Source organism: Clarias gariepinus, chromosome 8 (assembly GCF_024256425.1).
Source record: "Clarias gariepinus isolate MV-2021 ecotype Netherlands chromosome 8, CGAR_prim_01v2, whole genome shotgun sequence".
NCBI classification, from domain to species: Eukaryota; Metazoa; Chordata; class Actinopteri; order Siluriformes; family Clariidae; genus Clarias; species Clarias gariepinus.
In genome coordinates, this window is record NC_071107.1 from 37869377 (window position 1) to 37887454 (window position 18078).

Here is an 18078-nt window from a genome sequence, read left to right on the forward strand (position 1 = left end):
TCTATTTGTAAGAGGAGGGTCTGTGTGCCCTGACCTTTTAGGACCTCCCTAGTAAAAAAAAAAGTATACTAAGTATATTAAATCCTATCATGCCAAGCATACTTAAATGTACTTGCAGCCAGACTAATGACTAGTATACTTGAAGTTTGCTATTTTGGAACAACTTTAAGTACACTTACTGCACTTAAAGTCTATGCCTGTGTGTGTACTAACGTACATACCTGACAGTAATTAATGAAATGTAAGTATTTATTTAATGTATTATAAGTACATTACAGCTATTTTACTGTGTTACAAATACATGATTAATACACTATGAGTATATATTCTTATTGCAGCAGTAGCTGTTATACTTCTGGACAATTACAAATACTAAAAAAGTACACTTTGTGGTTAATGCAAATATACTTTATTATATCATACAGTACATAAAACCTTCTATATTACAGTATTGCAAATGTATTACCAGTACACTATAGGGGTTTAGGATAATTTACAAATGCTAAATACATTTTCTACACTATAACATGTTTTTGAAACACATTACATCAGTAATTATGAGGGAGATTTTATTCATGAGTTCAACAGATTTAATTTGCACAAGGTTACAAAAAACAGTCCTATAGTTTATTTGTATTTAACAAAAGTCAGGTTGTCTCACAAACACACAAATAGTACAATTTTTTGTTAGTATATTTGCAATGTACTATCGAGGATTTCAATATATTTGTAATACACTAAAGTGTATTTTTTTTTCACTGGGGCTGAGCTGTATCTCTAAACTTTCCTTCATGAACATAAACATCTATAACTTATCAGTGGGTCTACTGTAGACTTCAACTTTTCACTCGCTTTACCACAAAACTTCATTATTTGCTCAGTGTTACATATTATAAAACATGCTTTAGGACCAAAGATTGCTAACCTTAACACACACACACACACACACACACACACACACACACACACACACGTCTCTATTTACTTGGTAGAGTTTAAACCAGGTGCTTTTAACGTGTTTATTTACATCAGTGAGGTGGTTCTTGCTGGTTTCATTCTTACTGGATTTTTTAATTTTCCTACTGTGATGTCACACGCTACGGGTCCCCTGAACGTGAACCCCAAATAAAAGGTAACATTTTCATTTCCAGCAGGAACTGAACGTATATTAAGGGGATGAATGGAAAATTTTTCCGCATTAGGAACTTCAAGGTAGACATTTTCATCCTCTGTCCAGCCTTCTACACGTTTAAGCTCTTGAGAAATTTCTGCTGATTTCCACACTTCTCCTTCAAGCCATTTTTGACGCTTTTCTGGAAGTGAGGAATATTTTCTGATTGTTTCAATTTTATTCTTGTGGACAAATTTTCCAAATCCACGTCCATTCCCCAGGTATAGGTGTGTGCATATCCGTCTCCTTCTGGCAGGGACGTCCTTCATTTTGGTCTCGTGTGCTTGCTGGAGGAATCTGACAGCAGTCAGAACAATTTGATATTTCTCCTTTTTCTCTTCATCAGAGTCAGAATTTTCTGGCCAAAACAGTAATGTGCACAGAAAGAAAGCAGTTGAAGAGCGTTGTGATTTGTCTTTAAGAAACGAATGGCTGAACTTTTGTAGGTTAGAGAAGAGAGGCAGATCACGTGATGTAGGAGAGATTGTACTTAAGGCTAAATTTGATGTTATGTAGTTGATAAGATCTGCCTGATCCATTTTGCCATCCTTGGGATAAAGGGAAATTATATTCTGCAACGTTTCCTGTGGGTCTGTGTTCTTCTGGTCTGTGCTCTTCTGGTCCAGGATGGAAAAGATGGTTGTGAAGTTTCCTCCACCAAGCTGGTAGATTTTCATGCGTTTGCTGAAGTCAGTCATGTTATCTACATTAGACTGCCAGTTGCCGGGTGTGTTTCTGACTGAGACCTCACAGAAGAACTTGGCATAAAATGAGGACTTATTTGCTAACCAACGTTTGGGGTAATGTATTGTCAGCTCTGGGGTCTTTGTTTCCTCCTCATCTGTGTCTGGATTTTGGAAAAAACTCAGTTCTTCTGATATCCACTCCAGAGCCTTGTGCATTGTGGGCTGAAGGGCTTTTAGTTTGTAGTGAAAGTGCTCCCATGGTGCTTCTACTTCCTCAGGAATGTGTTCTGTAAGCAAGTACTTCTGTAATTCAGAATGACCCTCGTGCTTATTCGAGAAAACCTCAAGTGAAGAAATGAGCTCCAACAAGCTACACCCCACTTCCACAACTCCAAAGAATCCAGAGTTGTTCATGGCCTCACTTTCTTCCACAGCTACCGTCTGACATTTTTGGAAACATTCAATGGCTTTAAGAGCTGTTTCAATGGCATCAGTTGTGTACTCTGGTTTATCAGACTTTTTCATGGCTTTGCATTTCATGCTGAACCATCTTCTGTACACCTGGGCTTTGGTGTCGAGGATGTAGGAGTTCTTAGGCATTTTAGTCACTGCCTTCTCTGCCCAGCTTTCTGCTTCTTTGAATCGTTTATGCCAGTAAAAGAGACGTGCTAGTTGTTGAGCAAAAAATGCATCTTTGTTAAATCTCTCATACGCCTCTTGAAGAAGCTTTAGAGCATTTTCTTCATTTTCTTTCTGTCTCACATGTTCAATGAGGGGTGAGAAATGAGTGTCTGATTTATCACCTCTGCTGGTTTTGGAGCGTCTTATGAAGAGCTCACGTAGGAACTTCCTGTACTCGTCTCCCCCAAATCTGTGATTAAAGAGGACATCATTCCTGAGAAGTTCAAGAGCAAGCTCACTTTGTTGTTTGTTTCCCAAAAGCTGATGAAGAACTTCCTTTGCCACAACTTGGTGAATGATTCTGATCGAGTTAATGTAGGTTTTTTCATCTCTCAAGTGTATAAAGAGCAGTTTGGCCTGTTCGCTCAAAGAATTCTCAAATCAATGTTGTCGAAACCTTTCTCCATAAACAGAGAGCTGGAGCTGAAGAAGGGCTTCACAGTGTGACTGAGAAATGCAAGAGTTCTCCACGTAGATGTTGAGCAGAGCGATGTATCGGATCAGCTGGGTGACGGTGGATGCGTGATCAACATCCCTTAATATATTCTGTACAATTTCCTCCAGATATGTACGATTAAATTCTTTACTCATTAAGACAAACGTCAGAATTAACTCGGGCTGGAACTGGCCATCACGCTCAAACAGTTTCTTAAGTTCTATCTGTTTCTCTGCGAATTGTTTTTTTTCCTTGTCAGAAAGTTTGTGGATCACAGAGACACTCTGTAAAGGTACTGCTTTGCCAGTTTTTCTGGATCGTAGGATCGTCTACAGCTGAGGAGAATGAAACACAGCAGTCCGTGCATTTTCTTGGCCTTCATAGCGGTTTCTAATTCATACTTTAACTCTTCTACAAATTCCCTCTCACAATCCTCGATAAGTAAGAGAACAGGGGAACATTTCTGAGGATCTTTTTCCTCATATTCCTGAAGCTTTACAGCATGAGCTGAAACTTTGCTAATGTTTGATGTTTTCACAACAGCACACCTTCGATTCTTTCTATACTTCCACAGCACCTGCCTCGCCACGGTGCTCCCTCCACTGCCAGCATGATGGTATATGGTGATGCATTTCACAGCCGTATGATCTGTACTCTGTTCATCCAGAAGATTAATCACATCATGATAGGCATCTCTTTCAATCATCTGCCCAACATACTTTTCCTCTGCAAGCCAGAAGTTCTCCCATTTTACTTTTCCTCCTCGATAAAAGTCAGTCTCTATTTTTTTTCTCTTTGACTCAGCATCCTCTTTGCTGATGTCATCACACTGATTTACACCTAAAATCTCAAGGGAGGACATTGCTTCCTCAACGCGTGTCAGAAGATGGCACTTTGCCCCGTTAGACACAGGTAGGAGCTTGTTCACACAAGTACTCGGACTCTGGACTTGTTGAACAGTTGTGTTGATGTGGCTCATTTTTAAACCTACTACACTTGAACTGTTCACTGTTTCCATGTCACAGAACTCAAGAGCAAATGCTTGCCATTTCTGAAAATTATTTTCTGATTCTGAGATACATATAATGTCTTCATGGCCTTGCATGTCAGTGTAAAACTCATCAAACGTCTTCAGCAGAGGTGTCTCAACAGGAGACGTGAGAAGGAAGATCACAAGGAAGGTTCCTTTGGGTAAGAGATTCTTACAGATCAGTGATACACAATCCCTCAGCAAAGTTCTCCTTGTTTTACACCATGTGTTTTCATCATACGGAGGCTCATTACCTTTGAAGTCATTTCGTCCATTACAGAATATCCAGCTTGTTTGTTCAAACAAACATAGATGACTCTCGACTTCTCTGATGCTCTCGTTATTTTGCATTGTGTAGTTTTGCATGAAGTGAAGGTTCACTGCATGGTCCTGAACATATTTATGGCATAATCCAGACACCTTGGAATCTGGGTCGAAGTCAAACACACAGAATAACTTCATGTTTAACAAAAAATCGATGTGCTGAAGATCATTGTCTGAAAACCTGTTTGTAACTAATATGTACCATTTATCCTTTTCTATTTGTTTCTTCCCACTTGTTATAAGCGTGATGAGTTTTCTTCCTGGGTCTTGGCAGAGTTTTGAACTCATGAAGCTCTGTGATTTCTCTGCTGTTTCTCTTTGTGAATCTCTTTCATCAACTCCTTTAAAAAATTTCTGTATGTCATCAACTGGTTCGGTTTCAGCACCAACTCTCATGTACGGTTTCCTTTCCTTGTCGACATCCATTTTATTGTTATTGAACCTTGGCAAACTGACATAAAACACTTCTTTTCTCACGATGCTTAATAAAGGTTCAACATCAAATTCAACCACATAGTGTTCTTCTTTTCTGTTGGGTTCAACCACCAGAATAAACTCAGGAGATCTGATACACTCCTGCATGAGCTTACTCTGCGTCTGTTCAAAACACTTCTTAAAGACATTTGACGCAACAGTGTACATGTCTTTATTTTTAACAGGAATGCCAATGATTTCACCATGCGCATATCCAGAGCCATCTTTGCTGTCCATCACACCCAAGTGTATTGTGCCATTTGATCTCATGTTTATGCAGCCTGTGGCGAATCTTAGAACTTCATATGCCAGCTTGACTCGAAATTTTTGTTGCTCTAAAGTCGCAGCTATACTGAATGACTTATACTCATGGCAAGGAGTTATAAGGTCACTGACCCCTGTTTCAGGCGGAAGAACATCATGCTTTACATAGCTGTAGTCAGTACCTGGTTTGCCGAAAGGCCTTGGATTTGAGTCTCTTTTTTTTTTTATATTCACAGCATCTTGTTCCATCTGTTCTTCTTTTTGGGAACTGCTGGATATTGGAAGGTCCACGATGCCTGGTGCTCCCTGGTCTGTACTTTTTGCAGTCATTTTCTGTGCATAAGTCTGCTGTTTCTGAACCTTCTGAATCTTAACTAGCTCATTTCTGCTCTTTGTTATTAGATGTGCAGGGCCAGATTTCATTCCAGTCTGCTTCATCAGATATTCCTCTGTGACTTTATGGAGTACTTGACCATCTACTTCCTGTTCATGAAGTGTTTTAATGTAGTTTTCTTTCACTCCTACTGAAGCCAACCACGCGCTCACCATGTCCTCTGTCCAGGTATTAAGTGGAGTGCTGTTAAAATCTAAACAAACAGAACAAGATAAAAGCACAGCATATTGAGATCAGGGAAGGGAAACGTAATAAGTAATGTTTATATTTGATAAATATTCTGAATACTTGCCCATTATGTCTTGTGCAGTTTGATTTTCTTCTATTTTTTCACAGGTTTCAAGGCACCTGAGTGAATTACAAGAGATTGAAGGTTAGTAGATCGTCCAGTCAATCTTTCTAATTTGCTTTAATTGACTTATATTTATTAATTAATTAAGTAATTAATTTTTGTCATTGTAAATATAATACCGAGCCCTTAAAACTTTTAAAATATTTAAGAGTTTGTTGATAAATTGTGAATGTGTGTGAATCAGAATGATCAGATCGTCCCTGATGAACGAGCCGAGTGTGACGGTGCTGAGGGAAAAACTCCCTGAGATGGTAATAGGAAGAAACCTTGAGAGGAACCAGACTCAACAGGGAACCCATCCTCATAACGCAGTACAGAAATAAATGGTATTTAAACATATTATTTGAAGTATCACTGTACATAAATTGGGTCATATTTGAAAAACAAAGAAACAAAGGAAAGAACGTTAAGACAAACAACATTTAAAACTATAAAGACAATATTTTAGCTACTCGGGTTATCATCATGATGCAGTGTAAAATACACCACTCATCAGTGTATAAGATACACACCACTCGTCAGTGTATAAGATACACACCACTCATCAGTGTATAAGATACACACACCACTCATCAGTGTATAAGATACACACACCACTCGTCAGTGTATAAGATACACACCACTCATCAGTGTATAAGATACACACCACTCATCAGTCTATAAGATACACACCACTCATCAGTGTATAAGATACACACACCACTCGTCAGTGTATAAGACACACACCACTCATCAGTGTATAAGATACACACCACTCATCAGTGTATAAGATACACACACCACTCATCAGTGTATAAGATACACACCACTCATCAGTGTATAAGATACACACCACTCATCAGTGTATAAGATACACACACCACTCATCAGTGTATAAGATACACACCACTCATCAGTGTATAAGATACACACCACTCATCAGTGTATAAGATACACACACCACTCATCAGTGTATAAGATACACACCACTCATCAGTGTATAAGATACACACACCACTCATCAGTGTATAAGATACACACCACTCATCAGTGTATAAGATACACCACTCATCAGTGTATAAGATACACACCACTCATCAGTGTATAAGATACACACCACTCATCAGTGTATAAGATACACACCACTCATCAGTGTATAAGATACACACCACTCATCAGTGTATAAGATACACACACCACTCATCAGTGTATAAGATACACACCACTCATCAGTGTATAAGATACACACCACTCATCAGTGTATAAGATACACACCACTCATCAGTGTATAAGATACACACACCACTCATCAGTGTATAAGATACACACCACTCATCAGTGTATAAGATACACCACTCATCAGTGTATAAGATACACACACCACTCATCAGTGTATAAGATACACACCACTCATCAGTGTATAAGATACACACCACTCATCAGTGTATAAGATACACACCACTCATCAGTCTATAAGATACACACCACTCATCAGTGTATAAGATACACACCACTCATCAGTGTATAAGATACACACACCACTCATCAGTGTATAAGATACACACCACTCATCAGTGTATAAGATACACACACCACTCATCAGTGTATAAGATACACACACCACTCATCAGTGTATAAGATACACCACTCATCAGTGTATAAGATACACACCACTCATCAGTGTATAAGATACACACCACTCATCAGTGTATAAGATACACACCACTCATCAGTCTATAAGATACACACCACTCATCAGTGTATAAGATACACACCACTCATCAGTGTATAAGATACACACCACTCATCAGTCTATAAGATACACACCACTCATCAGTGTATAAGATACACACCACTCATCAGTGTATAAGATACACACCACTCATCAGTGTATAAGATACACACACCACTCATCAGTCTATAAGATACACACCACTCATCAGTGTATAAGATACACACCACTCATCAGTGTATAAGATACACACCACTCATCAGTGTATAAGATACACACCACTCATCAGTGTATAAGATACACCACTCATCAGTGTATAAGATACACACCACTGGTCAGTGTATAAGATACACACCACTCATCAGTGTATAAGATACACACCACTGGTCAGTGTATAAGATACACACCACTCATCAGTGTATAAGATACACACACCACTCATCAGTGTATGAGATACACACCACTCATCAGTGTATAAGATACACACCACTCATCAGTGTATAAGATACACACACCACTCATCAGTGTATAAGATACACACCACTCATCAGTGTATAAGATACACACACCACTCATCAGTGTATAAGATACACACCACTCATCAGTGTATAAGATACACACACCACTCATCAGTCTATAAGATACACACCACTCATCAGTGTATAAGATACACACCACTCATCAGTGTATAAGATACACACCACTCATCAGTGTATAAGATACACACCACTGGTCAGTGTATAAGATACACACCACTCATCAGTGTATAAGATACACACACCACTCATCAGTGTATGAGATACACACCACTCATCAGTGTATAAGATACACACCACTCATCAGTGTATAAGATACACACACCACTCATCAGTGTATAAGATACACACCACTCATCAGTGTATAAGATACACACACCACTCATCAGTGTATAAGATACACACCACTCATCAGTGTATAAGATACACACACCACTCATCAGTCTATAAGATACACACACCACTCATCAGTGTATAAGATACACACCACTCATCAGTGTATAAGATACACACACCACTCATCAGTGTATAAGATACACACCACTCATCAGTGTATAAGATACACACACCACTCATCAGTGTATAAGATACACACCACTCGTCAGTGTATAAGATACACACCACTCATCAGTGTATAAGATACACACACCACTCATCAGTGTATAAGATACACACCACTCATCAGTGTATAAGATACACACCACTCATCAGTGTATAAGATACACACACCACTCATCAGTGTATAAGATACACACCACTCATCAGTGTATAAGATACACACCACTCGTCAGTGTATAAGATACACACACCACTCATCAGTGTATAAGATACACACCACTCATCAGTGTATAAGATACACACACCACTCATCAGTGTATAAGATACACACCACTCATCAGTGTATAAGATACACACCACTGGTCAGTGTATAAGATACACACCACTCATCAGTGTATAAGATACACACCACTCATCAGTGTATAAGATACACACCACTCATCAGTGTATAAGATACACACCACTGGTCAGTGTATAAGATACACACCACTCATCAGTGTATAAGATACACACCACTCGTCAGTGTATAAGATACACACCACTCATCAGTGTATAAGATACACACCACTCATCAGTGTATAAGATACACACACCACTCATCAGTGTATAAGATACACACCACTCATCAGTGTATAAGATACACACCACTCATCAGTGTATAAGATACACACACCACTCATCAGTGTATAAGATACACACCACTCATCAGTGTATAAGATACACACCACTCATCAGTGTATAAGATACACACCACTCATCAGTGTATAAGATACACACCACTCGTCAGTGTATAAGATACACACACCACTCATCAGTGTATAAGATACACACCACTCATCAGTGTATAAGATACACACCACTCGTCAGTGTATAAGATACACACACCACTCATCAGTGTATAAGATACACACCACTCATCAGTGTATAAGATACACACACCACTCATCAGTGTATAAGATACACACCACTCATCAGTGTATAAGATACACACCACTGGTCAGTGTATAAGATACACACCACTCATCAGTGTATAAGATACACACCACTCATCAGTGTATAAGATACACACCACTCATCAGTGTATAAGATACACACCACTGGTCAGTGTATAAGATACACACCACTCATCAGTGTATAAGATACACACCACTCGTCAGTGTATAAGATACACACCACTCATCAGTGTATAAGATACACACCACTCATCAGTGTATAAGATACACACACCACTCATCAGTGTATAAGATACACACCACTCATCAGTGTATAAGATACACACCACTCATCAGTGTATAAGATACACACACCACTCATCAGTGTATAAGATACACACCACTCATCAGTGTATAAGATACACACCACTCGTCAGTGTATAAGATACACACACCACTCATCAGTGTATAAGATACACACACCACTCATCAGTGTATAAGATACACACACCACTCATCAGTGTATAAGATACACACCACTCATCAGTGTGAGCTGTAAGTGCAGCAGGTCAGTGATGATGAACCAGTGCCTGCTGGTGATGACCAACACCTCTCCCCTGATCTACCAGAGCCAAGTGAAAAGAATCAAAGTAGTCAGTAGTCTTAGACAGTGATTTTGTTCATCTTCTGCTGGGTGTGAAACCTTTGTAGGTTATATACAGGAAACAGAAATGAGTAGTTACTTTTAAGTCTTCTAGTCCAAGTCATTCGTTATTTTGTCACGTGACTCCCATAGACGCTATGTCAAAAGACAAAAGAATAAACTTTTAACATTCACTAATAAAAAATTAAGTGGGAAAGAAAGCAGAAAATCTTTAAAAACTTCCCGTGCTTGAGACTTCTGGTTAAGCGTTACATGAAGTAGTGTGTGTTTACGGAGGGCCCTGCAGAATTTCACTAAAAATTGGTATTAAAGCACAGTGTTGTGTAATATCAGGTATCTGTATTAAAGTTTAGTTGGCCAGGTTTACTTTTCCCTGCTCTGGATAAGTTCAACTTAAAAAACTAGAGCCATGGGCGTCGCTAGGCCATTTTTAGGGGGGCTTAGCCTCCCTAACATTTGTACTCAGCCCCCCTAAAAGTTCTCCATAAACTTCACACACACTGCTGGTCACCCATCGTCCCCTTTAAATGTGATATGAAAGCAGTGACACACTTCGGCTCCTTCGGTTCCTCCCCGTCTTTCAGCGGGTCTTCAATTCACCATCACAGGGGGAGGATTAAGGCCAGGTGTGTGTTTTTCGATAAACTGTTCTATCTGCATCAGTGCAGTCCTTTCTCATAAATACAGTTTATCAAATTTCATTAAGGATTAATCAGTTAAATCTTGGCTGTGTTCACCCTCATCACACCAGCGGTTTCCTCCAGTGAACATGAAGCCCCTAATACACACTCTATAAACCTATAGTCTACTTTATACAACAATCATGCCGTCGCTGTTTTAATTGGAAAACCTGACTGTCTATATAAAACATTACACAGTGTATATGGCATTAACTACCATAGAGTTCTACACATGAATGATTAAACATAGTGACAGACAGCATTCAGTGCCCTCGCTTTAACTGTATAGCAGTGATTTACAGAAAGAGAAAAATCCCTTATTTGTAATAAATATTGTATTGTATTTAATAATGTCCCAAATCGTAAAATACATTTATTAGCCTTAGAGTAGGGTTTTGTCACTTTGATTTAGAAAAAGTTATTTTTTATGAATAGAAACAACAAAGGAATGATATTAAAAAGATGCTTTGTGTTTAATTACATTAAAACAATGTTTGTCTCTATTAATGAATTTGAATAAATAGCCCAGTAGCTGTGAAATTTTGAGGGGTTGAATAGAGAACCTACTGTCTTATTTATGTAGCTAAAACACTAGATTAAAATAGATAACACGATGATCAAATTTTTAATATTTATATTTAACTGTAGATGAAAGGTTCTATTCGTACCTGCTGCTCATTTGAAGACCGACTCCCATGTGAGCTGAAAACCCTTCCATCTCCAGTTCTCTGTTCAGTTCTACAGTTCAGTTTTCTGAAAGCGCAGCCTCTCAGGCACATTAACACTGGGTTCCCAACATTGTAGTCACTGCATCAGAAACTATTTTTCACATTTTTTTATGTCTGCCAGTTTCCAACAAAAAGCAGCAGTATTGTCAAAGAATGAAGAGATAAATGTTGGACATTATTGGCCCCCACACAGTTTATTCCATCGTCCAGTCTCACAGGTGTGGTGTTTATATTGCTAATCAATGTAAGTTTAAAGTTATATGCTTAAGTGATAAAGTGATATGATAAAGTTATAACGCCCCTGACTACAGCCAATAATTCTGTAACGAACAGTAAAGTATGGGGTAAATGGGTAAAGTATAGGGTAATGTTGCAATGATTGAGATGAGGCATTTTTGTTATTGGTAATAATTTGGATAATCTGCAGGGTTCCACCTTTCTTTTGGATTTCTAATCGTGGGAGTGAGGTATACTGGTTGCCTCCAATTGGAGTCTGCACATAGTTTCTCGTCACTTAGCGTGTGGTATTGGTTGTGCTTATGGGTGGGATTGTTTGTTGTGGGTGTGTGTTTGGTTTTTGTTTGTTTTTGTTAATTATTTGTTTGTGTTCTGTTTTTGTTTTGTTTTGCAGAAGTTATGAATACATCTTTGATTTTTCTTTTTAGTGGTTTGGTGGAGTAAATGGCTAATTTTTCTGGTTCTTCTCCTAATCCAGTTTATTCCACAATTAAAAGGTCAGATCATTTCGCATTTTAAGAGGCTAAATGCTGATGTTTTTTTGCAGGAGACACACGAAGTGTGAAGTCAGGATCAGGTTAAGCTGAACTGCTCCTGGGTCAGTAAAGTCTTATATGCAAATTTCAATTCCAGAGCCAGAGGGGTTGCAATACTAGTTAACAAGACCACCATTCTGAGCGTATGGTACGCAGGATTTCCCCCCTGGCACAGTGATCAAATTCATGTGAAGTGTCATAGCATGCAAGAGGTTAGATATTGATTGTCCATGAGAAATTGGCGATCTGTCGGTTCATAAAAATCATCTCTGTGCCCATATTGTTCCCAAAACATGTATTACCCCATACCCTTATGATCAATTATTATATATGTTACACAGTTTTCCATTTACCCGAGGTTACAAGCGTAGCATCACAGACACACAAACACGAGGCCAGGTCTTAGGGAAAAAAGGGTAGTTTTTAGTGATGCACAGAAATGAAAATTCTGTTTCAAAACCAAAAATGCATTGGGATGCACTTTGCGGGAAAACGAAAATAAAACTAAAAATGTCTACTTTTAAAAACTTTTTAAAGAATTTGAAAACATGCGTATTCCATATTTGTATTGTATATAAATAAATATATACACACAATAAATAAATATATACACACAGTATATATATTGGGTTAAATGCAGAAGAACTCAACCCAAACTGTAAACAACATACTGTACAGTGAAACCTGGGATTGTGAGTAACGCAGTTTGTGAGTGTTCCACAAAACGAGCAAAAATTTTTAATACATTTTGACTTAGAAAATGAGAAAGTCTTGGTTTACGAGTACCAAGTATCATATATCATGCATGCGCTTCTTGTTTTGACGCCGAGCATCACGTGATCACAACTGAGCCAACGGTTTTTCTCTCTCTTGTGCTGCGGAATTGTGGGTAGTCGTCTCCCCTCCCCACACTCTACACAGAAACTCTGCTCTGTCGCGATTCTTTTCAAACGTAAAGTTCTGGTTTTTTTGTTTGTTTGTTTTTCTTTACAGCAGTGATTCCGTTAGTAAGCGCTCACACGAGTGTCATTAATGATGTTCGTTGCTAATTTTCCCGACAAAACAATCTTTCCGTTAATGTTTGTGTGTGTGTGTGTGTGTGTGTGTGTGTGTGTGTGTGTGTGTGTGTGTGTGTGTGAGACTAGCTTCACACACATACACCAACACACACACACACAGCGCTTGCACGCATAAACGGAAACACTTATCCGTCTTTTTAATACTTATTTCCCTCATTGAAATGCAACCTAATTTATAACATTTGTATCATGTCCTTTTTTTGGATTTTTGCTTGATATTCTGTCTCAATCCTTTACCATAAACCTATGATAAAAATTATAGACACTTTTTATCTTTTCTTTGTAAGTGGGCCAACGTAGAAAATCTGTAGGGGATCAAATACTTATTTCCCCCCTTGTATGAATATTCAAATTGTTTTATACCCGTGTCACACCACACTGAGAATGTCGAGTCCAGGAGTGATGGGGGAAACAAATGGTTGTCGTTTAGAGGACCCGAGGAAGATGCCATTACAAATTTAAAGTGCCGTCTAGACTAAAACCAGATCTTGAGTGTGTTAAGAACCACCTGATTATCAGTATACAGTACAGAGAGGGTTTTATGGGTAAAGAGGAATAGAGCAGAGCCGGTATAGAAGATCCCTTACAGGATGATAGCTCCAATTTACACCAAGAGGATTTTAACCAGTAGCAAAGTTTATGGATGTGAGCAGCCCAGTAGTAAGCTAGAAAATTAGGTAATGCAAGTCCTCCACTAAATCTGCATCTCTGCAATAAAGTTTTACGAACCCTAGGTGGCTTCCCTTCCCAAATGAAAGAACCTATGATCTAGTCGAGTGAGACAAAAAAATGTTTTGGCAAGAATAAGGGAATCGACTGAAATAAAAATATAAATTTTGGTAAGATATTTATTTTAACAACATTAATCTTACCGATTAATGAAAGGGGAAGATTACCCCATCTTTAAACATCAGCTGTAATCCATGATATAAGGGGAGTAAAATTAGCTGATTCAAGGCCAGATAAAGAACGAGTCACATTAATCCATAAGTATTTAAACCCCGATGGACTAAAATAAAAGGGTAGATCGGACTGTTGAAGATGACATGCTGACGTATTAATGGGAAAACACTCACTTTTCCCCAAATTTAATTTATAACCTGAAAACGAGCTGAACTTTTCCAGAATACCTAAAACAGCAGGGATGGAGAGTGCAGGATCGCTTATATATAATAACAAATTATCGACATACAATGATAATTTATGTTCAATTCCATTACTAATGATTCCCTTGAATACAGAGGAAGATCTCAATGTGATGGACAGAGGCTCGATGACGATGGCAAAGAGTAAAGGTGACAAAGGGCAACCTTGACGACATCCACGGCCCAGAGAAAAATAATCAGAATAAACATCATTAGTATGAACACTGGCTTTAGGGGACGAATAAAGAAGCCGAATCCAAGAAATAAATTTATCGCCAAATCCAAATTTCTTTAAAACTGCAAACAAGTACTCCCACTCCACCCTATCGAAGCCTTTTTAGCATCTAAAGAAATCACAAGTTCAGGAAGTTCAGATAGATGCTTCGAGTAAATAATATGGTGCCGGTTTACCAATAAATGTTTTATAAAATTCAATTGGAAACCCATCAGGGCCTGGGGCTTTATTAGACTGCATAGCTGTAACAGCATTTAATACTTCTTCAATGGAAAATGGGGAATCCATGGGGGGAAAGCCCGGCAATATTAGTATCAATAACAGGGTTTAAAATATTATTAAGAAATCCGTTCATTTTAGCTTTGTCCATAGGAAATACAGACTTATATAACGAAGTGTAAAATTTTTTTAAAGGTAAAATTAATTTCCAAGGGATCTGTAGTAATAGTGTCATAAGTGTTTTTAATACTAGGTATTAAAGGCGAAGTGGCTTGTCGTCGTAGCTGATGTGCCAACAAGCGACTTGCCTTGTCGCCATATTCATAATATGAGCCACGACTGCGTATTAACAAGCGCTCTGTCTCTTTAGTTGACATAAGATTGAATTCTGCTTGCAAATCAAGACGCTGCTTCAGTAATTCTGGAGAAGGGTTGAGTGCATAACTTTGATCAAGGTTACTAATCGCAGCTGTAAGTTCTTTAAGCCTGGCATTAATCTTTTTATTATCAAGAACAGAATAAAAATAATTTGACCTCTCGGGTAGCATTTAAATGTCTCCCATAGCAAAGAATATGAGACTGAATCATTTTGATTGAAGGACAAGAACTCCTCAATAGAACTTGAAATATATTCACAAAAGTTCGCAACTCCTCTAGCTTTTGAATTAAAGTTTGAGTGAAAGACTTGACGTACCCAAGGGCAATATAACCTATATTAATGATCTTTAATGCGAAGGTGAGTCAAGTGTGTGAAAACCTTAGATCTCTTAACAGGGTTACCCATACCTCTGATATTCCAACTAATGAATCTAAGAGGCCTGCCTGACCCAGCAATGCTGGGATCTATATTACCACTAACCATTCAAAAAGAAAAAAGAAAAACAAACAAAATGCCAGTGGTCGTAAAGAGTAAAAATGGGACCATCCCCCCCCCATACCCCTGATCACAAATACACCCCAAGTCTCCACATTACAGAACAAAGGAGACAGCAGTGTTTCTAACAAAAACCAACACAAGCAAGAGAAAAAAACCTCCCACTGACTTCCACACAAAGATCTGCTGCCCAGTACTGGGATTACTAACGTCACAATAGGAGGCAGTCCTTTTATTTCCTTTTATTGTTCTAACCTTATATGGTAAATACTGATGAGCTGAAATGCTCTCTACTGCCCCTAAATAGTTTTAACATTATCAGCAGAATGCATAACATTGTTTTATGATCCACTAAAGTGAATGGACTAACCGGAGCCCAAACAAAACAAACACAAGCAAAACCAAAGAGAAAACATCTACAGTATCTGCAAATGGCAAACAATTACTAGTGTCAAGTTCTGTGAAGATTAGCACAAGAATTATCCAGATCTCACCTTTGAAAGTGTCCTTGTCCTCGTCTCTCCCCAACTCAAAAACCTCACTGCTGCTGCCCAGTACTGGGATTATTAACGTCACAATGGAAGGCAGTCCTTTTATTTCCTTTTATTGTTCTAACCTTATATGGTAAATACTGATGAGCTGAAATGCTCTCTACTGCCCCTAAATAGTTTTAACATTATCAGCAGAATGCATAACATTGTTTTGTGTCTTACAATCTGTTAGACAATTTCTTAAGAAGTACAGTGCCGCAGACATTACACCACACACAACATCTTAGGTGTAAAGAACATCTTTGATAGCCTGCCTGCAGCATCGCTGCAAGTGATTCTCTTTCCACAGAATTCCACAGCGGTGTCAGCCCTAGTAAAAAAAAAGTATACTAAGTATATTAAATCCTATAATGCCAAAGCATACTTAAATGCACTTGCATCCAGACTAATGACTAGTATACTTGAAGTTTGCTATTTTGGAACAACTAATTTTGTACTAAGTGTATTTAAGTTGTAATTAAATTGTACAAAAGCACAATTTGAAGTGTATTAAGTATACTTTTGTGTGCTAAAGTGGAACAACTTTAAGTACACTTACTGCACTTAAAGTATATGCCTGTGTGTGTACTAACGTACATACCTGACAGTAATTAATACAATTTAAGTATATATTTAATATATTATAAGTACATTACAGCTATTTTTACTGTGTTACAAATACAGTAAATACACTATGAGTATATATTTTTATTACAGCAGTAGCTGTTATACTTCTGGTCAATTACAAATACTAAAAAGTACACTTTGTGGTTAATATAAATATACTTTATTATATCATACAGTACATAAAACCTTCTATACTACAGTATTGCAAATGTATTACCAGTACACTAAAGGTGTTTAGGATCATTTACAAATGCTGAATGTATTTTCTACACTATAACATGTTTTTGAAACACATTACATTAGTACAGTAATTATGAGGGAGATTTTATTCATGAGTTCAACAGATTTAATTTGCACAAGGTTACAAAAAACTGTCCTATAGTTTATTTGTATTTAACAAACACACAAACTAAAATTTAAACTGTAGTCTGGACACAGACAGACGTCAATATTAGAGTATACAGGTACAGTATTAGTTTAAACCTGGTGTGTGGACACGGACAGACGTCAGTATTAGAGTATACAGGTACAGTGTTAGATTAAACCTGGTGTGTGGACACAGACAGACGTCAGTATTAGAGTATACAGGTACAGTATTAGTTTAAACCTGGTGTGTGGACACAGACAGACATCAGTATTAGAGTATACAGGTACAGTATTAATTTAAACCTGGTGTGTGGACACAGACAGACATCAGTATTAGAGTATACAGGTACAGTATTAGTTTAAACCTGGTGTGTGGACACAGACAGACATCAGTATTAGAGTATACAGGTACAGTATTAGTTTAAACCTGGTGTGTGGACACAGACAGACATCAGTATTAGAGTATACAGGTACAGTATTAGTTTAAACCTGGTGTGTGGACACAGACAGACATCAGTATTAGAGTATACAGGTACAGTATTAGTTTAAACCTGGTGTGTGAACACAGACAGACATTCGTATTAGAGTATACAGGTACAGTATTAGTTT

The 18078-nt window shown here is 38.0% G+C and overlaps 1 pseudogene; it reads right to left on the reverse strand.

Moving 5' to 3' along the window:
• Positions 1-393: 393 nt before the first annotated feature.
• On the reverse strand, positions 394-16527 carry LOC128528948 (sterile alpha motif domain-containing protein 9-like; annotated as a pseudogene).
• Positions 16528-18078: the final 1551 nt, after the last annotated feature.